This window comes from Geotrypetes seraphini, chromosome 6 (genome assembly GCF_902459505.1).
Source record: "Geotrypetes seraphini chromosome 6, aGeoSer1.1, whole genome shotgun sequence".
Classification (NCBI taxonomy): domain Eukaryota; kingdom Metazoa; phylum Chordata; class Amphibia; order Gymnophiona; family Dermophiidae; genus Geotrypetes; species Geotrypetes seraphini.
Window position 1 is genome coordinate 239,795,932 of NC_047089.1, and position 27,818 is coordinate 239,823,749.

At 44.7% G+C, this 27,818-nt stretch overlaps 1 protein-coding gene across 6 annotated transcripts in view; it reads right to left on the reverse strand.

Annotated features, from left to right (window-relative positions):
- Window positions 1-27,818, reverse strand: part of CNKSR2 (connector enhancer of kinase suppressor of Ras 2) — a 546,461-nt gene that overhangs the window by 282,764 nt on the left and 235,879 nt on the right. The gene's annotated exons all lie outside the window — the stretch shown is intronic.

Here is a 27,818-nt window from a genome sequence, read left to right on the forward strand (position 1 = left end):
TTTCCAAGACTTGGACAACTGATGGGTTTTGGAAAGTTCGTCCAGTAACCTGGACAGTTCTCTAAAAAGAGGACAAATCCGGGTTTTCCCTGATGTCTGGTAACACTATACAATAGTGTTTACAGAACTCCCTTGAAATTTGCGGGGGTTCTGTTCCAGGAACCCCCGCAAATTTTGTTCATAACATTTTAATGATTTTATGAAATTGAATATATAAAGCAATACAGCATATGTCTCCGAAGAAGCAAAAAACAAACTTGGGATAACACCCGTCAAGTATATCAAATTGCAGAAGGAACATGTTAGACATATAGAAAGTAAAAGTCAGCAAGTTATACAGCAAATCTTAATATCACAAGCAGAAAGAATCACAAAGGAACTTTGGGTAAAGAAATAACAGCAGTAGTGATAGAAAGGTATGAACTAAAAGATGTATACCATTTAGGAAAAGTTGTAAGCCTAGTCAAGGAGATCGAACACAAGGTAAAACCGTTCAGGTAGAATCAATCCATCAAGCAATGATGCGAGCAGTCAATCAGTCAAAGGTCAGATTTACAGGGATCCAGTAGTAAAGACCATCCTGTCAAAAGGCAGGGGAGGCAGAGCCGTCGTCGAAAATGGCTGCTGTGAGTTCCCGTGGTCTCACGAGACTACAACGGGAACTCACGGCAGCCATTTTTGAAGACAGCTCTGCATGGGGCAGGAGCGTAGGGAGATCGCTCCTGCCCCGTGTTGCCACTAGACCACCAGGTAAGGTCTGGGAGGCAGGAGGGAGGGTCAGAGCTGGCCCAAAAGTTATTTGTGAATTTTCAATATTCGCTGGCCTGCTCTGCCCCTAACCATCGTGAATACGGAGGGGGGGGGGAGTGTACTCCTGCCACTGAAGTCTTGATTTTCTCATAATGTACAGTCATCGGCTCTTTGCTAACGAACCGTAACATCCCTTCTGATCTCTAAGATCTTGATGGCTGGTGAAGGGACACGTATCATATACCTTGGTAGTTTTCCATAGAATGTTTTGAAGCTGTAAGAAAACCAGATCTGTTTGTTTTTCCTTCTCTGATGTTTGAAAAGATATGTTCTTATCATGTTGTGAGTGACTTCAGTTGTTTTTATAAGCCATATTTGCAAACAGCTTTAGTTAAGAGGCTTTGCTGGCCCAAGGCTCTTCTGACCTTTTGGACTCCAGCCAGAGATAGAAAAAATGCTGATGTGTTTAAAGTTTCATGTGACCTGTGTCCATATATGGTTTGTGTTTATGTCACATGCTGACAACACTGATTCATTTAGAATAATATAAAAGGAATGTGAAGCTCACAATAAAGCAGACATGTTTCGGAGATCATTTCTTGCCTCTACAATATGTCCCCAGGTGCACCTGACTTCCAAATGGCAGAGAAAGTATGGGGCAGGAATTGGGACCTAAACCTTTTCAGCTGGTACGCTTTCAATATTTGCATCTGCTAACTAACCATAACATCCCTGCTAACTAACCATAACATCCCTTCTGATCTCTAAGATCTTGATGGCTGGTACACTTTCAATACCTGCATCTGCTACAAAACCGTATCTGGTATGTCACCAGACTATCTTTACCCCCACTTCAACCTGAACTATAATAATAAGAGCTCCCGCAGAATAACTATGTTCGCTTTTCCCCCACTGAAATCGTGTCACCTTAAAAGATTCCTCGAACGAACCTTCTCTTTTCAAGCGGCCAAACTAAACTCATGGCTCGCCCAAATTATACTCGACGCCTCTTCATACCTCCACTTTAGAAAAAAGCTCAAAACTCTACTTTTCAATGAACCAAATCCTTAATGCTCCCCACTTCCGCCTTAACGTTCCCCTTTTCCACACTAGAAAACAGATTAAAATCTCTTCTTTGCAACAGATCAAATCCTTAACCCTCCCCTCCCCCTCCTCAACGCTTCCCACCTCTTCCTTTACTTTTTCCCCACCCTTCCAAGATTGTTGCTCCCCCCCCTCTCATCTAATATGCTTTGTTGCCCCTTCTCATAAATCCAATTGTATTCTCTTACAGTACATACTGTATACGCTCTGTATTAGCCCTTCCCTCACCTAAATTGTCAATGTAAACTAGTTTTGACCTTTCGACTGCCTTGCTATGTTCTTCTTTTCTCAATCGAACTGTATGTAATTCATCTATTTGTTGTGAACCGCCTAGAACTCCCTGGGTATGGCGGTATACAAAAAAAATAAATAATTATTATTATTACCTGTGTTAGGTACCATGGGATCTCAAAATGAACGCCCTTAAATAGGTATTCTTGGCCTAAATACTGCTGCCTAAGTCCAAAACAGGTACCTCCATGCCAAACATGTCCACGATCCACCCCTTCTTTCTGGTAGGCACTTTGGACAAGAGGGCGGGGCAGGGGCACCTCTCACCCTCGCTACGCTACTGAGTAGATGCACTTTCATGATAGATTTGTTTTAAATATCCCTGACTGATAGCAGAGATCATTCTTGCCAAACCATTAAAAAATTCTATCAGCAAAATTAAAGGTTGAGCTTTATCTCATTAGTTAAAATTAAAGACCAGCAAAATACACATTTTGTGGTTAGGGAAGCAAGACAAATACCAGATATGATTTTTAACTAAGTGCAAATGATTGTATGCCCATTGAACGTACGACCAAAGTTGGTTGGGATAATTGTGCAGTTCGAGAGGGTGATTAAAAGTGGGGATTTGATAAGTTGGGAAATACTGGATTGCTTATGGAACATTTAGCTCACTCAGTATATGCAAATCCTTTGAGCATTATTTCTAAAGGCTCTAAGTCATAAGAACATAAAAACATAAGAATAGCCTTCCTGGGTCAGACCAATGGTCCATCAAGCCCAGTAGCCCGTTCTCATGGTGGCCAATCCAGGTCACTAGTACCTGGCCAAAACCCAAGGAGTAGCAACATTCCATTCAGAATCCTACAGAATAGCAAGATTCTAGAACTCCAGAAAGTAACAAGATTCTGGAACCCCAAGGAGTAGCAACATTCCATTCAGAATCCTACAGAATAGCAAGATTCTAGAACTCCAGAAAGTAACAAGATTCTGGAACCCCAAGGAGTAGCAACATTCCATTCAGAATCCTACAGAATAGCAAGATTCTAGAACTCCAGAAAGTAACAAGATTCTGGAACCCCAAGGAGTAGCAATATTCCATGCTACCGATCCAGGGCAAGCAGTGGCTTCCCCCATGTTTTTCTCAATAACAGACTATGGACTTTTCCTCCAGGAACTTGCCCAAACCTTTCTTATAACCAGCTATCCTCTGGCAACACGTTCCAGAGCTTAACTATTCTCTGAGTGAAAAAATATTTCCTCCAATTGGTTTTAAAAGTATTTCCCTGTAACTTCATCGAGTGTCCCCTAGTCTGTAATTTTTGACGGAGTGAAAAATCGATCCACTTGTACCCGTTCTACTCCACTCAGGATTTTGTAGACTTGAATCCTATGTCCCCTCAGCCGCCTCTTTTCCAAGCTGAAGAGCCCTCACCGTTTTAGTCTTTCCTCATACGAGAGGAGTTTCATTCCCTTCCATCATCACTGACTTGCTACCAGTAATTGAAGCAACTTTAATAAGGTGAGGTGCAGTAAGAAATCCCCCAAGCTGATTTACGAGGGTAAATCAAAAAATAAAGGCAAAATACATTAAATGGCTTTAATAGAAGTAACTGTCAGCAATTGAACATACCACTTTCCCACACAGTCCCCATGCAAGAAGACACATTTGTTGTATTATTCAACTAGCTTCTGCATTCCTGCAGAGAAGAAGTTTTTTGGCTGCTCCTGAAGCCAGGAGAGCACCGCTTCCTTTACTTCATCGTGCTTTGGCTTTTGCTCCCAGGGTCGCAGTGATACACCCATGTCTCGTCGCTGGTGACAATTCTCTTTAGAATACTCGGATCTTCTTCATACCGTCTACGTCAATGGGGCGCAACCTCCACACGCTCTTGCATGTGCAGATCAGTCTGCTGTTTGGAAGCCCGACTTTCCTGTATCCCAAGTCATCATGCTTGGCAGGGGTGTCAAAGACCCTCCTCGAGGGCCACAATCCAGTCGGGTTTTCAGGATTTCCCCAATGAATATGCATGAGATCTATTTGCAGGCATTGCTTTCATTGTATGCTAAGAGATCTCATGCATATTCATTGGGGAAATCCTGAAAACCCGACTGGATTGCGGCCCTCGAGGAGGGTCTTTGACACCCATGCATTATGGCAAATGCAGATCCGTAGCTGATATTCAAATTTGCAGCCAATTAAGACACTGTTACCTGTCAGTCTTCTTTAATCAAGACAACTGCCTTGTCAACATGCTCTTGTGTGTGTGATGTTGATGGGCGACCAGAATGACCAGGGCCGGATTTTCCTATAGGCTAACTAGGCTTCAGCCTAGGGCCTCAAGATCAATAATAATAATAATAACTTTATTCTTATATACCGCCAATAATCTTGCGACTTCTAGGCGGAAAGGAGGAAAGGAGAGACAGGGGAGATATGATTCAGACGTTCAAATACTTAAAGGGTATTAACGTAGAACAAAATCTTTTCCAGAGAAAGGAAAATGGTAAAACCAGAGGACATAATTTGAGGTTGAGGGGTGGTAGATTCAGGGGCAATGTTAGGAAATTCTACTTTACGGAGAGGGTGGTGGATGCCTGGAATGCGCTCCCGAGAGAGGTGGTGGAGAGTAAAACTGTGACTGAGTTCAAAGAAGCGTGGGATGAACACAGAAGATTTAGAATCAGAAAATAATATTAAAGATTGAACTAGGCCAGTTACTGGGCAGACTTGTACGGTCTGTGTCTGTGCATGGCCGTTTGGAGGAGGATGGGCTGGAGTAAGTCTTAACAGAGATTTTGGCAGTTGGAACTCAAGCACAGTACCGGGTAAAGCTTTGGATTCTCGCCCAGAAATAGCTAAGAAGAAAAAAAAAAAAAAAAAAAATTTTAATTGAATCAGGTTGGGCAGACTGGATGGACCATTCGGGTTTTTATCTGCCGTCATCTACTATGTTACTATGTTACTATGTTTACAATGAGGTGAAACTGTACAGACAGCGAATTACAGAGTATAACAGTGAACATCAAGAGGGGCCTATATTCAAATTGTTAGCAAAATTAAAATTAAACTATTCTAAAAACAGTGAACACTAAAACACTGAACCGAAAATAAGGAGAAATTCTACGCTTCGGGATCGGAACCGGCTCCGGCCGCAACGGGGCGCCGACTCGGCTTCTCCCTTTCTTTTTCTCGCCCTAGGAGGAGGATCGGGGAGGGAAAGACGTCAGTCCGGAAACAGCTGGGCAAAGCCCAGCCCCGCGGGGAGAGAGGCAAAACGTGGATCCGTCAGGACAGGGCGGCCCAGACTGGCATCGGGGGGGGGTCGGGGGGGTTCAGTGGAAGGGAGGCAGGCTGGCATCGGAGAGGGGGTGGGGGGGTTTAATGGAAGGCAGGCAGGCAGGATGGCATGGGGGGTGTTCAATGGAAGGGGGATGGGAGGCAGGCGGGCATCGGAGGGGGGGTGAGGTGAGGAAGGACTCACTGGGGGCACTATGGACATAGGAAGGGGCAATCTTGTGTGTTATGTTTGATTAGTTATTGTTACAAGTACTATATATGGTGCTGAGAACAAATGTCCAAATAAGTGTTCTCGACTTTTTTTTATTTATTATCCGTGTCACATTATTTATAAAGGTTAGTACCAATAACAACATGTTTCATTTAACTTATTGATATATATCACAGTAATGATGTATTTTATTATCTCTCATGTAATTTACAAACTTAAAAATGGGAGGTGAAAGGGCCTCATAAGTGGAATAGCCTAGGGCCTCTTTTCATCTAAACCCGGCCCTGAGAATGACCTTCGTCAGTTACACCTGTTCTTCTGCTTTAAAACCTTTTTACCCACTCTTAAACCTTTCGTAGAGTCATGGCGCTGTGTCCATACTGAGTCAATGTCCGATGGTGAATTTCCACTGGTTCCACTCCCTCTGGCCAAAGAAAGCACACTATATCCCAATTTAATCTTAATATTCCTTCTTTAAAAATTATTGGCACACGCCGCACCTCAATTTTTTCTGTGACAGCCCCTATGATCTGGAATGCCCTTCCGCTTTATTTAAAAATGGAAAAAAACTTAAAAAATTTTAAAAGCAACTTAAAATGTTTTCTTTTTAAAGATGCTTTTAACTGAAATACTGTATTTTAGAATTTAATTTAAATCTGCTTTTTTTTTCTATTTATTCCTAGTCCTTTTGTGTTTACCTTAAATGTTTCTCCCATTTACTATATCAATTGTATTTCCCCCCCTTTCCAACATGTGTCCATTGCAAGTATCTATTGCTTGTTTGTCCATAACAACCTAGTTAGTATTGTTATTAGCCTTGTAGTTCATAGAAAGTATGTTTTAACTGTAACATTGTTCGTTGAAATGTTATTTTATACTTTGTACAACGCTTTGTAGAACCGAGAAAGCGTTTAATCAAAAACTAAATAAACAATAAACAATAATGCACATTGTTCTTCAATGGTGTAGTTTTGCAATAGAGTGTCCATGTTTCTGTCCTTGTGGCTGCCACACGACTACAGGCCAAGCGCTGCACTGTGCACGGACGAATTATCCAATAGGCAATGTACGAGTACATATGTTGCATTACACTTTCCAAACATGACGTCCTTCTCCATTGATCTTTCTCTCCTGACAGCAATTTATCAATTTATAGCTTATTTAAATTCAATGGGATCAATATTCAAAGGGGTTTAACGGAGCAGGAGAGGCTCCTGCCCCGTTAAACCCCACTGAGCCGACTGGCCCGGGTAGTGTCACCGAGTATGTCCTCCAAATGGCCATTCCCTAACTGGCTAGGGGGCACAATTTGGGATAACCTAGTGGTCTCCAACCTTTTTCAACAAAGGACCATGATATGAATGCGAGAAAGTTCTGAGGGGCAACAAAAGATTTCAGGCTTATCCATTCAAGCCTTTACTAGTTAAATATGTCATTGAAAAATCTGTTCTCATCATGCACTCTTCTGTGTTTTAGCAAAACTTTGTTGAGGCCCCACTTGGAGTATTGTGTTCAGTTTTGGAGACCGTATCTGGCGAAGGACGTAAGAAGACTTGAAGCGGTCCAGAGGAGGGCGACGAAAATGATAGGAGGCTTGTGCCAGAAGACGTATGAGGAGAGACTGGAAGCCCTGAATATGTATACCTTAGAGGAAAGGAGGGACAAGGGAGATACGATTCAGACGTTCAAATACTTGAAGGGTACTAACGTAAAACATAATCTTTTCCAGAGAAAGGAAAATGGTAAAACCAGAGGACATAATTTGAGGTTAAGGGGTGGTAGATTCAAGAGCAATGTTAGGAAATTCTACTTTATGGAGAGGGTGGTGGGTGCATGGAATGCACTCTCAAGAGAGTTGGTGGAGAGGAAAACGGTGACAGAGTTCAAAGAAGCGTGGGATGAACACAGAGGATTTAGAATCAGAAAATAATATTAAATATTGAACTAAGGCCAGTACTGGGCAGACTTGCACGGTCTGTGTCTGTGTATGGCCGTTTGGTGGGGGGATGGGCTGGGGAGGGCTTCAGTGGCTGGGAGGGTGTAGATGGGCTGGAGTAAGTCTGAGCAGAGATTTTGGCAGTTGGAACCCAAGCACAGTACAGGGTAAAGCTTTGGATTCTTGCCCAGAAATAGCTAAGAAAAAATTAAAAAATTTAAATTGAATCAGGTTGGGAAGACTGGATGGACCATTAGGGTCTTTATCTGCTGTCATCTACTATGTTACTATGTGTGGTTTCCACAATTCTCTGAACCCAAGTGTTTCATGGTTTCTCTAGCTTTGTCATGCCACGTGCCTGTAAACATAATTCCTGACCTTTGACTTGTCTATGCGTATGGCACAGGCATAGTAGACCCTATACTAGTTAATGCCTGGCCTATGGCAATGCTTTTTTCACACATTAAATTCCCCCTGCTGCGCTCACCCCCCCCCTCCCTTTCCATGCCACGAGTAACAACTTCAACCTGCTCCGTGCGACCCCGGCGGCTCTCCCTCTGAGGTCACTTAATATGCGCAGCACCCAGAAGTGACGTCAACGGGAGAGCTGACGCGGCCGCGAGGGATACGTTGAAGTTGCTGCTTGTGGCGGTGAACAACTAGAGGAATGGGGGAAGGGAAGGGGCGGCAAGCGCGTGGCAAGGGGAGGCGAGGGGTGCCGGTGCCCCCAACAACATGGTGCCCAGGGTGGACCGCCCCCCTTACTACGCCACTGGAGTCCCCAGTCAACATCTTCCATGGATACAAAATAGTGGCCCGAATATAGGGGCCCCCTAACTGGACCTAGTTGAGATCGTACCCGAAAACTTTGGATATCCTCTGAAAAAAACCCATCATCAGTTTCTGAGATGGTTGAGTGGGGAGCTCTGGACCACTTGACATGGAATGACCCACATCTAAGATCTCTAAAGAAGATGAACAGATGATAGATTGAATGGATAGGCCATATGGGCTTTATCTGAGGCCAGTTTCTGTGTTTCTGTTTTAGACGAGGAATATGAATATGCAGCAGCCCTAAATAAACCAATTTCCAGGACAAGCTGAAGTGATGGAGTGTTACAGTAGTTATGTATGTCCACTGTCCAGGATCATCTGAACGTCTTTCTTTTAGTAGGTGGGTGGAGGTTTCGTGCCGGAGTGGCGAACGTCAAGTCTGAGGAGCTCAGATGATTGACTGAAGCTTCAGACTGGCTTTCTTAAAAGCACAAGCAGCCTTCTGAAGGCTAAGAGCAGGGGTCCCCAATGTCCCTCCTTGAGGGCCGAATCCAGTCGGGTTTCCAGGATTTCCCCAATGAATATGCATGAGATCTATGCGCATGCACTGCTTTCAATGCATATTCATTGGGGAAATCCTGAAAACCCGACTGGATTCGGCCCTCAAGGAGGGACATTGGGGACCCCTGGCTAAGAGTAACAATGCAATTTTTAAAACCAATCTTAACTGTGCTTTTAAGTGACTGCTGATACTATAATGTTTTTCTTTAATAAATTAAAAGCAGATGTAATACCCTTGAAGCAGCCATCTTGGCGAAATGCAGATTTCTCTCAGGTTTCTTAAGAAAAGGTTTGGAGAGAAACGTCAAGCAATGGAAAGAATTACGAACAAGGAAAGTCCACAATGAGGCTTTTCAATAAACCTTAAATACGTTGGCAGAGATCAAAAAATATTTCGGGAGCCCTGTATAAGCACGGAGATTAAAATATTGCGTTGAAATAAGCTATAAGTTACTAGAAGACATAAGCCATCAAGGTTCTTTTTAAATTATAGAGAAGCTATGCACTCATCAAGATTCTAAATGAGAGCGCCAAGGACTATATAACGCTATAAACATTTTGTCAAATAATATTGCAGCTGATTTCAAAGGCCGCTTCTTAACATACTAGATACTCTATGGTGCGACCTCACCTGGAGTACTGCATTCAATTCTGGTCTCTTTATCTCAAGAAAGATATAGCAGCACTAGAAAAAGTTCAAAGAAGAGCGACCAAGATGATAAAGGGGATGGAACTCCTCTCATATGAGGAAAAAGGTTAGGGCTCTTCAGCTTGGAAAAGAGACGGCTGAGGGGAGATAGGATTGACGTCTACAAAATCCTGAGTGGAGTAGAACGGGGACAAGTGAAAAGAATTTTCACTCGGTCAAAAATGACAAAGACTAGTTTTAAAACCAATAGGAGGAAATATTTTTTTCACTCAGAGAATAGTTAAGCTCTGGAACGCATTGCCAGAGGTTGTGGTAAGAGCGGATAGCGTAGCTGGTTTAAGAAATGTTTGGACAAATTCCTGGAGGAAAAGTCCATAGTCCTTTGAGACTTAATTGCCCTTGTAAGGGGGACCTAGAATGATTTTAGGTTCAGAATCCTCTCCTATTGTTTTTCCCCTAAACGTTTTCTTTTACCTTGACTATTGTAGTTCTTGCCTTTTTACCTTCTGTCCCCATTTGTCATGGTTTTAAATGTCTCTGAATGTAGTCGTTAGAGAATGATACAGTGGCTTTTACCCACGGCTAGTCGCGGGTAACCTGCCAAAACGGTGAGGGGAGAAAAAGTGCTCACTGCGGGTATGGGGACAAGAGTGGAAGAGAGTGTGGGGAGAAGACGCTGGAAGGAAAGAAGACAGAGATGCCAGCCTATGGGGGAGCGGAGGGAAGAAGATGGGTGCCAGACCAATTGGGGGGAGGGGGGGGGTGAAGGGAGAGGCACAGTAACAGAGCACATGGAATATGCAGAGAGAAAACAGACAGTGGATGGAAGGAATTGAATGAGAAGATGAGGAAAGCAGAAACCAGACAACAAAGGTAGAAAAAAAATTTCTATTTATTTATTTTCTTTTTTTGCTTTAGGATAAAGTAGTTGTGTTGATAAAAATTTATAAACAAAGCCCTGCCAGCTGAACATCTCTTTTTCTAGTTCAGCAGCCAGAACTTTGATTTATAAGGAAGGAATAAGCTAAATATTGCAGTACTGAGGCTTGTATGGATGCTGCGGGGACAGGGACAGGGCGGCGACAGTGGTCGTGGGGACGGGGCGGTGAAGGGGACAAATTTTTTCCTCGGGTCAATCTCTAGTAGTCGTCATCCCTAGATATGCCTTGTCATGTTAAATATGGAAAGGGGTCACAAGTGGGGTCCCACAGGGGGTCAGTGTTGGGACCGCTGCTGTTTAATATATTCATAAACGACCAAGTGCGAAGTCATAAAATTCGCGGATGACGCAAAACTCTCCAGTAGGAGTCAGAACGGTTGAGGATTGCAAAGAATTACAAGGAGACCTGAACTGAGTGAATGGGCAAAGAGATGACAGTATGACGCAGGACCTACTTCTATTGGAACACTGGTCCTCGACTTGGCAGCTAAACTTCAACGCTAGAAAATGTAAGGTCATGCACCTCGGCAGCAGGAATCCATGCAAAACTTACACACTAAATGGCGAAACCTTAGTTAGGACCAAGGCGGAACGTGATTTGGGGGTGATCATTAGCGAAGACATGAAGACCGCCAATCAAGTGGAGAAGGCTTCATCAAAGGCAAGACAAGTGATGGGTTGCATCCGAAGAGGTTTTATCAGCCGGAAGCCCGAAGTCATAATGCCGTTGTACAGATCCATGGTGAGGCCTCATCTGGAGTATTGTGTACAATTCTGGAGGCCACATTACCAAAAGGATGTGCTGAGAGTTGAGTCGGTTCAAAGAATGGCCACCAGAATGGTCTCGGGACTCAAAGACCTCCCGTATGAAGAAAGGCTGAATAAATTGCAGCTATATTCGCTCGAAGAACGTAGAGAGAGAGGAGACACGATAGAGACGTTTAAAATATATCACCGGCCGTATTGAGGTGGAGGATGATATCTTCTTTTTTAAAGGCCCCTCTGCCACAAGAGGCCATCCGCTGAAAATCAGGGGTGGGAAATTTCATGGCGACACCAGGAAGTTCTTCCTTCACCGAAAGGGTGGTCGATCGTTGGAATGAACTTCCACCTCAGGTGATTCAGGCCAGCAGCGTGAAGGATTTTAAAAGGAAATGGGATACACATGTGGGATCTCTAGGGGGGTAAATTCAAGGGGGTAGGGTTGTTGGAGTGGGCAGACTTGATGGGCTGTGGCCCTTTTCTGCCGTCATCTTCTATGTTTCTATGTTTCTATGAGCTTCAATATAGAAAAATGTAAAGTCTTGCATGTGGTGAAGGGGAACCCAATGTACAGCTATACGATGGGAGGGAGGGTACTGGGGGAAGGCAGCCTAGAAAAGGACTTGGGGGTATTGGTGGATAAAACAATGAAGTCGGCGGCGCAATGTGCAGCGGCCTCAAAGAAAGCGAACAGAATGTTGGGCATTATCAAAAAGGGTATCACTACCAGAACGAAGGAAGTTATCCTACCACTGTATCGAGCAATGGTTCACCCCCACTAGGAGTACCGTGTCCAGTACCGGTTGCCGTACCTTAAGAAAGACATGGCGATACTCGAGAGGGTCCAGAGAAGAGCGACTAGGATGATAAAGGGCATGGAAAACCTTTCGTATGCTGAAAGGCTGGAGAAGCTGGGGCTCTTTACCCTGGAAAAGCGGAGACCTAGAGGGGACATGATAGAGACTTATAAAATCATGAAAGGCATAGAGAAGGTAGAGAAGGACAGATTCTTCAGACTAACAGGGCCAACAAAAACAAGAGGGCATTCAGAAAAACTGAAAGGAGACAGATTCAAAACGAATGCTAGGAAGTTCTTCTCCACTCAGAGGGTGGTGGACACCTGGAATGCGCTCCCAGAGGAGGTGATAGGGCAGAGTACAATATTGGGCTGCAAAAAAGGAATGGATGACTTCCTGAAGGAGAAGGGGATTGAAGGGTATAGGTACAGGTACTAAATGAACAGGGAATAAACAATTTAGGTAAAGGACCACTTACAGGTCACGGATCTGGGGGAGCCGCCATGGGAGTGGACTGCTGGACACAATGGACCCCTGGTCTGACCCGGTAGAGGCAATGCTTATGTTCTTATGTTATTTATGTTCTAAATTATGTTAATTTAGCTAATGGATGTTTTTATGATTTTGTACACCGCCTAGAAGTCTGATTAGTCGGTATAAGAAATTTTAAATAAACTTGAAGACATAGAGGAAACCTCTGCTTGCCCTGGATCGGTAGCATGGAATGTTGCTACTCTTTGGGTTTTGGCCAGTACTAGTGTCTTGGATTGGCTACCGTGGGAATGGGCTACTGGGCTTGACGGACCATTGGGCTGACCCAGTAAGGCTGTTCTTATGTTCATATACTCAGTTCAGTAGTGTTTATGTATTATGAAATACCGCAACCGAGATAATACATCAGTTATTCATGGAACAGAACAGCAGGAAAGCTAAGAATGTGTGTTCTTTAGGAGTACTTGATCATTAATGCACCTTAAAAATTTTAATGCAAGCACAATCAACACATATTAATCTAAGAGAAAGGTCCTCTGGGATTCTCTAGTCTGCTCAGTTTTATTCCTAGCACAATGTCCTAGATCTTGAGTCATCCCTGGCTTTCCTCAAACTTCTTCACAACTGGGGGATTTGTAGCGCTTTTCTATAGTTTGTTATGGAAAAAGACACCTGGAAATCATTGCTTGCCTTGTATCGGTAGCATGGAATATTGCTACTCCTTGGGGTTCCGGAATCTTTTGTTACTCTTTGGGATTCCGGAATCTTGCTATTCTTTGAGATTCTATATGGAATGTTGCTACTCCTTGGGGTTCTGGAATCTTTTGTTACTCTTTGGGATTCCGGAATCTTGCTATTCTTTGAGATTCTATATGGAATGTTGCTATTCCTTGGGGTTCTGGAATCTTTTGTTACTCTTTGGGATTCCGGAATCTTGCTATTCTTTGAGATTCTATATGGAATGTTGCTATTCCTTGGGGTTCCGGAATCTTTTGTTACTCTTTGGGATTCTGGAATCTTGTTATTCTTTGGATCCTGTATGGAATGTTGCTACTCCTTGGGGGTTCCGGAATCTTTTGTTACTCTTTGGGATTCCGGAATCTTGCTATTCTTTGAGATTCTTTATGGAATGTTGCTACTCCTTGGGGGTTCCGGAATCTTTTGTTACTCTTTGGGATTCCGGAATCTTGCTATTCTTTGGCTTCTGTATGGAATGTTGCTACTCCTTGGGGGTTCTGGAATCTTTTGTTACTCTTTGGAATTCCAGAATCTTGCTATTCTTTGGATTCTGTATGGAATGTTGCTACTCCTTGGGGTTCTGGAATCTTTTGTTACTCTCTGGGATTCCGGAATCTTGCTATTCTTTGGATCCTGTATGGAATGTTGCTCCTCCTTCGGTTTTGGCCAGGTACTAGTGACCTGGATTGGCCACCGTGAGAACAGGCTACTGGGCTTGATGGACCATTGGTCTGACCTAGTAAGGCTATTCTTATGTTCTGTAAGGTTTATTTTCCATTGCTAAAGGTTGGATAGATAGCAGATTAAGTCTTGCAGCTGGTTTATTGGGCAGGAACTTGCTATATATACATTTGCTAGCCTCCCCCCCCCCCCCCCACCACACCACACACCTCTTGACTGGAGGAACGCTCTATTATTATAGAAAGGTATTTTGATATAAAATTATTTGAGAGAGATGTTTCATAGCTAACACAGCTCACAGATCTCTGGTTGCCTAGGCCCTCCCACCCCCCAGTGCTTACACTATCCGGTTCATAGACAAAATCGCGCGAAACAACGGCGCACCGACAACTGAGCGCAGACAACTGAGCGCAAGGTTGACGGCGTGCCGAAATAAAGCACTATTTTAAAGGGTTCCAACGGGGGGTGTTGGTGGGGACCCCCCCTATTTTACTTAACAGACATCGCGCTGGCGTTGTGGGGGGTTTGGGGGGTTGTAACCCCCCTCATTATACTTGAAACCGAAATTTTTGCCTGTTTTTTAGGGAAAAAGTTCAGTTTTAAGTATAATGTGGTGGGTTACAACCCCCAACCCCCATCGAAGCCCTTTAAAATAGTGCTTTTCTTCGGCTTGCCTTCAACCTTGCGCTCAGTTGTCTGCGCGCCGTTGTCTCGCGTGATTTAGTCCCGTCACCACACTGTCCAGGTCTGCCTAATACCTAATTCTCATTTGCTTGGTTATCTGCTGAATTAAGGACAAATTGCTGGCACAATGTCCTAGATCTTGAGTCATCCCTGGCTTTCCTCAAACTTCTTCACAACTGAGGGATTCGCCGCGCTTTTCCCAGGCCTTCTCAAATTCTGTTATAGTTTCCATCTTGCATCATTATACCGGTTGGAAGATTCTCTTTGCTGGTGAGAAAAGCTGTTTTGTTTGGCTGACTCTTTAGCCTCTGGCCTCCTCCTTCTCACAGAAAACTCAGCAGATGAAGCTGCTTCCTACCCTCTATAATCAGCCAGCTGGATTACACACTGGAGACCAGTGATTTTTTTTTTTTTTGGACAATGGAATGGAGGGTGCGGCAGCGAAAAGGCACATAAGGGAGAAAGCAGTTTGATCAGCAAAGGGGAAAAATGCATTCTCTTTTATGGAAAGACTCACTTTTGGCAGACGTTTGATAGAAAATCACAAACATGTAGAATGAACTGTAGCAGAGATGCTAACGTCTCACTCAGGAGTGTGTCATACTTAAGTAAAGACTCACTTAGGTAGAGTCTCCATTCCAGTGCATCAGTCCGATCACTGATTCATGATAAAGGGGACGGAACTCCTCTCGTATGAGGAAAGACTAAAACGGTAAGGGCTTTTCAGCTTGGAAAAGAGACGACTGAGGGGAGATAGGATTGAAGTCTACTAAATCCTGAGTAGAGTAGAACATGTGAATCAATGTTTCACTCCGTCAAAAATGACAAAGACTACGGAACACTCGGTGAAGTTCCAGGGAAATACTTTTAAAACCAATTGGAGGAAATATTTTTTCACTCAGAGAATAGTTAAGCTGTGGAACGCATTGCCAGAGGATGTGGTAAGTGCGAATAGCGTAGCTGGTTTTAAGAAAGGTTTGGACAAGTTCCTGGAGGAAAAGTCCAGTCCGTTATTGAGAAAGACGCTGGATTACTGCAACTCTGTCCATCTTACAGGTCCACGTAACAATTTACCTAGACTGCGCTTAATTCAGAATGCGGTCGTGCGTCTGATTTTCAACCTAAAGGAAATCGGATCATGTTACGCCATAACTTTAGTGAGCTCCACTGGCTTCCAGTTGAGACCTGAACATTTTTCAAATTTGAGACTGTTTGCTATAAGGCTCTGTATGGCCAGGCTCCTGGTTATCTGGTGGATCAATTTACCCTCGTTGCTCCAGAACGTCCATTATGACATGCATCGCTATTTGTGTTTCCTTCTGTACGTGGCTGCATCTACAAAAGATTCTTACAACGACCGTTTGCTTATCAAGCTGCCTGCTGGGATGCTGAGCTTCGTAAATTGTTCTCCCTTTTCTCATCATACATGCATTTCAGAAAATCACTGAAATCAAGTTTATTTGCTAGATTTGAGGGGGAATCTGATTGTTGGTTTGTTTTTTTAAAAAAAAAATATTTTATTAAAGTTTCAAACAATAACAGAAGCGATAACAGCAAATACACCGTAAATATACAATCGCTAAACTAGACCATCCCTCCCACCCATCCCCTTCCCATCCGCCCACCCATCCCAAAACAAAATCAACAAGTTCAATTGTCCAGAGTTCAAAATGGGTATCCAATCAAGGGTTCAACAGGTGACTACGAGCCTTATTGGTCAATGTGAGCCAAAAAGGCTCCCAAATAACAGAAAACTCACAATCTGGAGCGGAGTCCTGAGGGGCACCACAAAGGCGCTCCAAAGATGCGTGTTGTAACATAAGAGTACGCCGATTATTTTCTTTGTATTATTTGAATTTTCTTTGTATTATTTGATAAAGATTTCAGCCATTGTAAAGCTTTCTCCCCCCCTTAATTGAGGTCTAATGATACAAACCAGTAAAAATTCATATTTGGGTCTAATGTTTTTGCCGAATGAGAAAGAAAAATTTTGTTTTGTTCTTGTATTTGAATTGTATATTTTCATTATTACCTATCGTCTCATTTTAATGTTTGAACTGAATTGTATTATTTTCTTGTTTTGACTAATATTATGTCAATACTATAAAATGAAAATAAAGAATTAAAAAAAAAAAAAAAAAAGAGTACACCAATGAGACAATGTTGGTGAGTCCGATGTTATCCAACCATGTAAAATGGTTTTCTTCCCCAATAAGATTGCTCGTTCCATAAAGCCCCAAAACCCCCTCGGAGTCCTACGCGGTAGAGACGTTGTTGTTTTTATAATTTGAAACTCTGTAGATCACTGATGTTGTTCCAGTCTCTTTACTTACTCTTTATTTTTCTTTATTTATATTCTGCGTATCCTACAATTCTATGCGGATAACAAATTATTCCGATACAGGCACCGTTCAGCGCGATTCGAGAACAATTGGCTGTTGTTTAGTGGAGGCCAGCTCTAGGCACAACTAAAAGTCAGGCGCCCACGCGAGCGCTTAAACACGCTTAAGAGCAGCGATTCTGTAACAAAGCCTAACATGGATAGCGCCTAGTTTTTTGAAGGCCGCCTAAATTTTTAGAGGCGCCTTGTTACGGAATCGCTCTTTCTTGACAGGCGCCTAAGTTTCAATTATTGCTGATTAAAACGCTTAATCGGGCTTGTGGTTCAATTTAGACAGGCGCCTCCATAATAGGTGCCTAGCATGAGGCGCCGGTTACGGAATTTTGGCCTAAGTGACTTGCCCAGAGTCGCAAGGAGCCGTGCAGGATTTGAACCCGCCGCCCCAGGGCGCTGGCGCTGTAGCTCTAACCACTGCACCACACACTCCTCCCTCCCTTCCCTAGCAAGTGAACCGCATAGAACTGTGAGGTTTTGTGGCCTAGAAATGAAAATGTTTATGTTATTTCTAAGACAGGCGCCTGGCGAACTCATTATTTGAAAGATCAAGACTATAAGCGGTGAAACACAAGACACAGCTAGGTGTTGCACTTGGCCAGTACATAGCGGCTCTCTCTCTCTTTGAAGGGTGCATGTCCAAACATAACTGATGCCTTGAACGGCAAAATATTGAAAATGGTGGCATCATTCACTGAATTGTTAAAATAGCGTTAGAATTTTCAGTAAGTTCTAGAAATTGTTTCTCTAGGGTTGCTAGATTTCCTCTTTGATTAAAGAGGACACCTGGCCCCACCCCATTCCTAATCAAGCCCCACCCCCACAGAACCCCCCCCCTTGAGCTCGAAGGCCACATTTGGAAGCCTTTGCGCATCCACGGACATTGATGCAACGACGTAGAGGTAAATTACAAAATTAGTTAGGGACTACTGTTTCAGGCAATAGGCCTGATGGGCCACCGCGGGAGCGGACCGCTGGGCAAGATGGACCTCTGGTCTGCCTCAGCGGAGGCAACTTCTTATGTTCTTATGACGTCACATGCGTGCGCATGTGCACAGGACATCGCGGTGACGGCCGCGCATGCACAAAGGTTTCCAGACGTGGCCTCTGAGCTCAGGATTTTCTAAAACCCAGACAAACTGCTGGGTTTTGGAAATCACTCCGGGCACGAGTCGATGGCATCTAACCACAACTGGTACTTATCTCCAAACCAAGTGACATTTTAGTGCCAATTAGCTAATTATGTTGTGCATATAAGTGTCCCTATTTCATAAGTGGGCACACAATTCCATGCCTAACCTTAAATGCCATGTGCAGAATTTGGAGGTTAGAGTTAATGGTATTCATAAATTATTTGCTTGTTATATATGAATGTATATTAATAAGCCCAACATAAGAACATAAGCAATGCTTCCGCTGGGTCAGACCTGAGGTCCATCGTGCCCAGCAGTCCGCTCACGCGGCGGCCCAACAGGTCCAGGACCTGTGCAGTAATCCTCTATCTATACCCCTCTATCCCCTTTTCCAGCAGGAAATTGTCCAATCCTTTCTTGAACCCCAGTACCGTACTCTGCCCTATTACGCTCTCTGGAAGCGCATTGGCTAAGGCTCTTAATATTTGCATCTCCTCTTCCTATAGGCTAAGGCTCTTTGCACCTGCATTGTGATGTCATAGAGCTTTATGGTTATAGAAACCTAGAAACATGATGGCAGATAAAGGCCAAATGGTCCATCCGCAGCATCCACTATCTCCTCCTCTCCTATAAGAACATAAGCAATGCCTCTGCTGGGTCAGACCCGAGGTCCATCGTGCCCAGCAGTCCGCTCACGCGGCAGCCCAACAGGTCCAGGACCTGTGCAGTAATCCGCTATCTATACCCCTCTATCCCCTTTTCCAGCAGGAAATTGTCCAATCCTTTCTTGAACCCCAGTACCGTACTCTGCCCTATTACGTCCTCTGGAAGCGCATTCCAGGTGTCCACCACACGTTGGGTAAAGAAGAACTTCCTAGCATTCGTTTTGAATCTGTCCCCTTTCAACTTTTCCGAATGTCCTCTTGTTCTTTTATTTTCTGAAAGTTTGAAGAATCTGTCCCTCTCTACTCTCTCTATGCCCTTCATGATCTTGTAAGTCTCTATCATATCCCCAAATGTTACAACTTTTTAAAACAACGAGCATGCTGCCAAGAACAGCATTTTGTTGATTAACTGCCAGATATTTTCACCGATAAGAATGATTTAAAGGTTCACGGTGCTTCACCTGGCCCTCGGTGCGTCTGGGGCTGGATTTCAATTCCGGCAACACAATAGCAGAAACAGCACAACAGAGTCTGCAAACCAATGTGCCTAAAAAGTTCTACAAGGACATTTTGGTGGCAGTTCTTTGAAGGAGTGCTCACGTGTAGGCGCCCGGAGCGCCTATTCCATAATGGCAGCTGGGCGCCCCAATTCTGTTATTGAATACTAGCGTATATTCCTGTCAGCTAATCCATTTACGCCAGGTCTATGGCAGGCCTAAAATGGCAGGCCTCAGTGTGCCGTGCATGTAGGGTGACTTTCTGGCCACTCCTGGTATTAAAGTTACATCCCAAAGCAGTGTAGTATTTGTAGTCCATGATTCAATCCATTGAAATCAGTGCTGCAGGTCCCATAATGCACCAGGATGAGGCTGGCAAAAATCCAGGACTGGCCCAAGATCCCTTCTGGAATGGGTAACCTGGTCACCCTACATACATGTTGCATAAATTATAGTATTACTAGGAGATATGCCCAGTGGCATAGTAGGGGGGGGTCCAGCACAGGTACCATATTGGTGGGGGCGCTGGCACCTGTCCTCTCCACCCCCTCGCTCCTTCCCAACCCCTTCTGCCGCACATGTACGCCCCTTCCCTTCCCTTTTAACGCTTTAATTTTTCTGGTGCGAGGAGCATGATGAACTTGTCGCCCGCTTCCGTGTCGGCCCTCTCTGATGTCACTTCCGGGTCTTGCGTCTAGGAAGTGACATCAGGGGGAGAGCCGACACAACGCGGACAGCAAGTCCGCGATGCTGCTCGCGCCCAGGAAAGGGGGAAGGGAAAGGGACACACGCTTGGCAGGGGGGCCGGGAGGAGCGGGGGTGGGGTGGAGAAGAGGGCAGGGGGAGGGGTGCCACCTCTCCGGGCGCCACCCACCTTTGCTACGCCACTGGATACACCCTTGTGATTCCCATGCTATAGCTCAAAAAGCTGACATTGCAAAATACTGGCGCTAATGGATGAGCACCCTTTATACAATAGTGTTAACTGCTCTGAACCGAGAGGTAGCTGTGGTATATACGTTTTTACGTTATATTATGTTCATGTTTATTCCCACAACCAAAGTTGAACACTAGTACAGCGTTCCTCCGGTCGTTCGCGGTCGGCGGTTCGCGGTCATTCGTGGTATTTTCCAACCGTGAACCGCCGACAAGGAGAGGGCAGCGGGAGAGACAGGAGACAGCAGCCGGAGCGCCGCGCGTGCAGGAAATCACTCGCGATACGCTCCGACCGCCTCTTCCTGCACTAAGTCGGGTCTTATCCAATCAGGAGCTGCTTTGACACCGCAAATCCAACCGCCCCAGAACTGGAACAACTTGGAATCTGAACTTTTTTTAAAATTAAATTTTGACCCGGAATCCGAACACTGCTTTGCAGTCCGAACATACGGGAACTGCAAACGTTGCTCAAAACTTCCCCTCTGACGCAGCTTCCTGTTTCCGCCTGGAAGGGAAACTTTGGGCTGAGCACCGCTTGCAGTTGCCGTTGCCGATCTTGCTGTCTATGCCAGTGGGGACCTGATCTTGCTGTTTCTGCCACGTGGGCCCGATCTTGCTGTCTCTTCCAATCTGAGTTTGTGTGACTAAGGAACAGATTGACCCAGTTTCTATTATTTTTAATGGGAAAAACTGTCTTGGAATTCGAATGTTTTGGAATTCGAACGGGGTTCTGGAACGGATTAAGTTCGGATTCCAAGGTACCACTGTATTTAGATGCCAACCGATGCACACTCAAATAAACCAACAACAACTTATATTGAATTCAATTCTCCATCTTCAACCAATATAGCATGACTTTTGGGGGGAGGAGGGAAGAAATAGAGGGGAAATGCTGGCCATTTGGGAGGGAGAGGAAAAGGAGTGGATGCTGGACACTTGGGAGGCAGAAAGAAGAGAGATACCGGACATCCAGAGAGGGAGAGAGATGCTGGATGCCTGGGGAGCAGGGTAGGGAAGGGAAAGAGAGTAGGGAAGACCTAGTAGGGGAGGGGGAGGCGAATGGGAGGCACGGTGCAGGGATACATGCCTGATGGCTCACCTATGGCATCAGATACTCTTGGACTGGCCCTGAAAATACAGCAGATGGAACTGCATAGCTTGACAAACTCTTTGTTGATGGCTGCTTGTAATGAGGCTAATTTCTTCTTCAACTGCCTTGATACACTGTCACCATATAAGATCAGATAATAGAGATTGTTGGGGTTTTTAAAAAATTTTATTTTAATAAGTTTTGCTGGAAATTTTTATGTATGTTTGCTGCTGGAAATCGCTTATATATTAAGTGGTCTATAAATGTTTTAAATAATATAATAAATAAACAATCGGAAACAGTTACAACTTGGTACAAGTTCACTTTTTGTCATTTCCAAAAGGGGCTTGAAAAAAGCATGCTTGGGGGGGCCTATACACACTAGGAAATGAAATGGTCCACTACAACCCTAGATGGACTGTGAAACTACACTTCCCCCTCCATATTCGCGGTTTCGCGGTCCGTGGTTTCGGTTATTCGTGGTTTTTCCACTGAAGGCCTCACCCCCAAATTTACGTCCCGGGAAATCGCTACTCCCGGCGTTGCACAGAGAAAATCGCCCAGCTGCACTTTCTTCACCGGAAGAGGTCAGGTTATTCACGAATGCAGGGGGGGGAATTGTACTATGAATAAAATGTAAACATTCTCAAGACCAGAAGCTTAACTCAGTTTCATAACAGGATGTGATCACCAATTGAACTAAACAAGACTTGCAAAAATACCTCTATAGAACCAAAAAAAATGTGAAACAGGCCAAATAAACATTTCTTGACCTATTTCTTAAAACACAGCATGTTTACATTCAAATATACACATTTCGCAGTCTTATAAATCAAGGGTTCTCAGCCCGGTCTTCGGGTCATGACAGTCTGGCTTTCGAGGAGTATATGCCCGAGATAAATTTCTAGGTCACAAAGAAACAAATCCAACGGGTCTGCAGTGAGTGTCAAAATGACAAAATCCCCAAAAGATACTGCAGGACTGAGGTACTTGAGGCAGGAAACTTTATTTAAGTCAATAAAATGTTGTTTTAGGGTGGTCCACCTTGGTTTAGACACAAGGACCCGACACGGTCTGTGTTTTGATCAACACATCTTCCTCAGGGGTCCGTGGTGTTTCTTTCTTTTTTTGTGTGTGATTTATTAATAAATCTTTTTTTATTAGACCAAACAAACAACCAACAACAAACAGTACAGTCTTTTCAATGCAAAGATCCCAACACCCAACACCCCCATGGCCATGACCAACCAAACCCCCCTTCCAAACAGATACCCATCCCCTCAATCTCCAACCCTCCCCTTCCCCCCCCCCCAATTGTACAGGTATACCATCATAACATAGCTACTCCCGATAGGTGCGCATGCAATTGAAGTCTGTCCAGGACTTGACTCCTACAACGAGGATCAAATATATGTAAATAAGGAGTCCACTCCAGACCTTAACAAAAGCCCGACTGCGAAAATGAGCAGCCATGCGAGCATCCTTTCCCATTAGTTCATGTAATCTATGAACTCTGTGGAGCACAGCAACGTAGAGAAGATTTCAGACCTTGTGAAACAGCGCTGCTTCCACTGTGTACAAATCTATCCCAGGCGTATTCATTAAGGATATCCTGAAAACCTGGATGGCTGGGTGTATCCCCCGTCTGAGAACTTCTGTTATATAGCAAAGCGATGGAGGAAGGGAGCACAAAGTAATATGAAGATTAAACTATAACCCTTCTCCCCCTTTTTAAAAATTTTTTTACAAAACCGCGAAAGTGTATTATAGTGCTGGCCGGCGCCCTAAATGCTCCGACGCTCATAGTGAGCAGAGCACTCAGCGCGCCGGCCAGCACTAAAAACCACTTTCGCGGTTTGTAAAAAGTGTGTGTGTGTGGGGGGGGGGGGGGGGAAGACAATTATTATTATTGGGAAAAAAGTAGAATTTTTATAAACTGAAAAAAAACTACATTTGGACAATTTTTGGTTCGAATGAAAATCTAGATGAATATATACACAGAAAATGTTATCTGGATCAATGATTATGGTGCTCATTTTCAAAGCAGATGGACGTTCTAAAATACCAAAAAAAAACACCCCACATCTATATACTAAAAACAGCCAAATCCCAATTTGGGAAAATCAGAATTTAGATGGTTCATAAGGCAATTCATCCAAATAACAAGGGGGAGTGTTGTGGGCGGGTTTTAGGTGGAACTAGGGAGGGCCCAAAAGTAAGCCATCCAATAGGGATTTTCAAATGCAAAGAAACGTCCATGTCTAAATGAAAGACGTGTTTATCTAGACCAGGGATGCCCAACACGTCGATCGCGATCCACCTGTCGATCGCAAAGGCAACGCGAGTCGATTGCGGAGCCCTGCCTTTCAAAATAAACTCTACCGCGCCTGAAGCTGTATGTTCAGTTCACCTTTCAAACCTCCCTCCCCCACCAGCTCCTAGCTCTGACCCCTCCCAATCACGAATCAAGCGCGGCTCCAACTTTAGTAGTGATCCACGTTTTAAGGAAACAAGTCACTACCGTCCTCAATGTCCCAGTAACCCATCCCTACCACAAGGGCACCAGCCGTCTCCACCACAAACTCTCGCGAGAACTGCTAAGGTAAACGTTTCCTGCGAAAGTCGAGAGAACCCTGAACAGGTGGCGAGCGACTAAGAAATCTCTCGAGAACTGCAAAGCAGTCCCTTGCCATACATGTTCATGCCGTTACGCAAGGTGAATATATATTTTTAAATATCAAGCACAGGTGTACACCTGGCAGGGCCTCCGCGTGTGCGGATCGCCGGACTTGATGGACCGAAGGTCTGATCCGGAGATGGCAGTTCTTATGTTCTTATAACACTCGGTATATATAGAGATAAATATATATTTAGCATTTTTATTGTTGGTAGATCATTTTGACTTGGTCATTTTAAAAGTAGCTCGCAAGCCAAAAAAAGTGTAGGCACTCCTGATCTAGACCAATGGTATTCAACTCAGTCCTCAGGAACCACCTGGCCAGTCGGGGTTTTCAGGCTATCCACAATGAATATGGATGACAGAGACTTTGAAAACTCGAATAGCCAGGTGGCCCCTGAGGACTGGGTTGAATACCACTAGAACTTTTTCAGTCAGGTCCACGTTAGAAGAAGTTGCTTGAGTTGAGCATCTGGCCACTGGAGGATTTAAGGCACGACCCTTCCTTAATCACCCAGTGGCGGCTGTCCCCCCTCTCCTGCCTCTGAAAGTGAAACCAGGTATGTCAGCTGCAAGCGTTACAGTCATTCTGAACAGAGCAGTAAGGAGATCAAAGGAGTGCCTCAGAGGTTGGTGCCAGTGGCATAGTAAGTGGGGTGGTTCACTCCGGGCACCATGTTGGTGGGGGCGCTGGCACCCCTCTTCCTCTCTGCCCACCCCCCTCGCCACACACATGTCCCCTCGGCCCTCTCTCCTTCCCTCTAATTGCTCCAACTTCAACGCGCTCCTCGCGACCGCATCATCTCTCCCTCTGACGTCGCATCTGGGTGCCGCGCATAGAAAGTGACGTCAGAGAGAGAGAGCTTGACAGGGTCGCGAGGAGCACGCTGAAGTTCTTGTTGCTCGCGGCGGTGAGCAACTAGAGGCGTAGGGGAAGGGGGCAACAGGGGGGGGCAGGGGGAGGGGGTGGCAGGGAAGAGTGGGGAAGGAGCGGGGGGGGGAGACGAGGGCGGGGAGGGGCAGACACCTCTCACCCTCACTACGCCACTGGTTGGTGCAATGGATTTTAAAACCAAGGGTGCCAGGTTCAAGTCTCACTTCAGCAGTTGTTTTTCTTATTATTAAAAAAAAAAAATAACGTGCAACCTCAAAACATTTCGAAAAGAAATCAAAACCCTGCTATTCAAAAAATGTATCCGGTCACCTTATCCCCACTCATCTTCCCTCCCCTCCCTGATAAAACCCCTCTCAATTCCACCGCTCCTCTGGTATTCTCTTCCACTCCAAAATATCAATCAAGAATACAGTACCCTAAAATGTAATGCTCCTGGAAATGTCCAGCTATCTTATTTTGTTATCTTATCTGTTATCTAATTTGTAATATTGCCTAGAAATGTCCAGTTGTTTTACTTGTTATCTAATTTGCAAAATCTCCTGGAAATATCCAGCTATCTCATCTCATTTGTAACCCAAAATTGTAACTTTCCTGGAAATGTCCAGTTAGCTCTTCTGTAATCCGCCTAGAACTGCAAGGTACAGGCGGAATAGAAGTCACTAATGTCATGTAATGTAATTCTGAGCCTTCCAGAAACAGACAAATATATAAGAGAGCTGGAAGCCTGAAGACTACTGGAACAGAGCTTTGTCGGATGAGAACGGTCAGTTCGCCCAATCTACTCCCTCCGCACTCAGAAATGAATACCAAACGCTTTTAAGAAGAGTAATGTCTACCCCCCCTCCACCCTTACCACCCTTTTTTATCTCGATGTATTTTCACTCTTACCTAGCCCCGGATCTTCTTGCTTCTATATGACTATGTCCAGTCTATATAAATATTACTTTTAAACTTTTTTTTTTTTACTACCCTTTTAAAAATTTTATAGCATTGTAAACCGTCTAGGTACACGTTGATAGACGGTATATCAAATTTGGAATAAACTTAGAAACTAGTAGGTATTTTCAGGTCTTGAAGAGATCATATTTACAAAAAAAAAAAGAACAAAAGAGTAATAATGGGACTTGAACCTGTGCCTCTTGGGGGGCCTCTACTATCAAAGTGCGCCAGCAGTTTTTAGAGCAGAGAGCTGCGCTGAATGGCCTCCGCTGCTCCCGACGCTCATAGGAACTCTATGAGCGTCGGGAGAAGCGCGGCCCATTCAGCGTGGCTGATAGAAGAGGCACTTGGTCTACAGTCCACCGCATTAACCACTAGGCTATGCCTCTGTTCTGCGGCGACATCTGTGTAACCATATATTTTTTTTAAATGGTTCCAGACAAGATCCCCATGTCCCCGTTTTTTTTAGTGATTCAAAAGTCGGACCGTTCACTTTTGGAAAATGGAAAATGGTTATTCATTTTGGATGTTTTCAGGACAATAACATCTCATCTCACAGCCATAATCAAACAGGAAATCTAGACGTTTCTCCCATTTGGGTTATGGCTGTGAGGTGGCAAAAAGGTGGAGTCCATCGACCGTGGAGTCGATGTTCTTCGTGAAAATTTAAAAGTTTATCGATACATGTAATAAAATCCCAATAAGGGACTGAAGTCCAATATGTATATAGACGTTGTAAATCATAAGAAAACAACGACCACAATCGGTGGAGACAACATTTCAAACAGATCCTGATTTAACGATGAGCAGAGTCTAAAAAGCCACACCAATGACAAAACTGCAATGGCCATTCTCAGTTTGTGTACAGACATGGATACACTCCTCCCTCAATATTTGCGGTGGTTAGGGGCAGAGCCAGCCCGTGAATATTGAAAATTCGAGAATAACTTTTGGGCCGGCTCTGTCCCACCCCTGCCTCCATCCCACCTTCCCCCCCGGCATCCCGGACCTCCCCTGGTGGACTAGCGGTCTTTCAGGGCAGGAGCGATCTTCCTACACACCTGCCCCGTGCAGATCACTCATCCAAAATGGCTGCCACCAGGGGAGGTCCAGGGAGGTCCGGGAGGTGGGAGGGAGGTGGGGGTGATTCCGATTTTAGGAAATCGCAAATAATTGAAATCGCAAATCCTAAAACCGCAAATCGGGAGGGGGAAGTGTACTTGTAAATGTCTCAACATCTGAAAACAATACCCACAATCTATGTGAAAAGCTAGCACCAGTGGCTTAGTAAGTGGGGGAGAGACAATCCACCCCAGGCATGCTCTCGGTAGGGGCTCTGGCACCCGTCCCCCTCTCCGCTCCCACGGCTCCGTCCTGACCCCTTTGCCATACGCGTGAGCCCCTCCCACCTCTTTAATTTTCCCCCACGCGAGCAGCATTACGAATTTGCTGCCCGTGTCGGTGTCGTCTTTCTTTGACGTCACTTCCGGGCCCCGCACCTAGGAAGTGACGTCAGAGGGACAGCTGACACGACATGGACAGCAGGTTCGTCATGTTTCTCGCACCTGGAAAATTAAAAGGCACGGGGAAGGGGGCGGGAAGGAGTGGTGGGGTGGAGAAGAGTACAGGGGAGGGGCACCACTCACCCTCGCTACGCCACTGCTCGTCACCTGCAAGAAAGCACCTTGCTGCTTTTAAGAGAGCCTAACTGTTAAAGTTTAAAGTGCTCAGCTGGTGTAATAAGTCACCCTGTAAAAATAAGCTGGCAGCATGATGGTTTCAAATGACATTTGTCTACATAGTCAAATGATATTTTTGGTGGCCCAACATTTTCAAGGAAATTTAAGGGTCACATGCCTTCAGAGTTAGAATGCCATCCTTCCTTTTGAACGGATCTTGGGTTCCTTCCAGCCAAATCGGTTAACATGCAGTTTTAACAACCAAACGAAGGAATTATAGCCAGATTCACAGGGGGAGCAG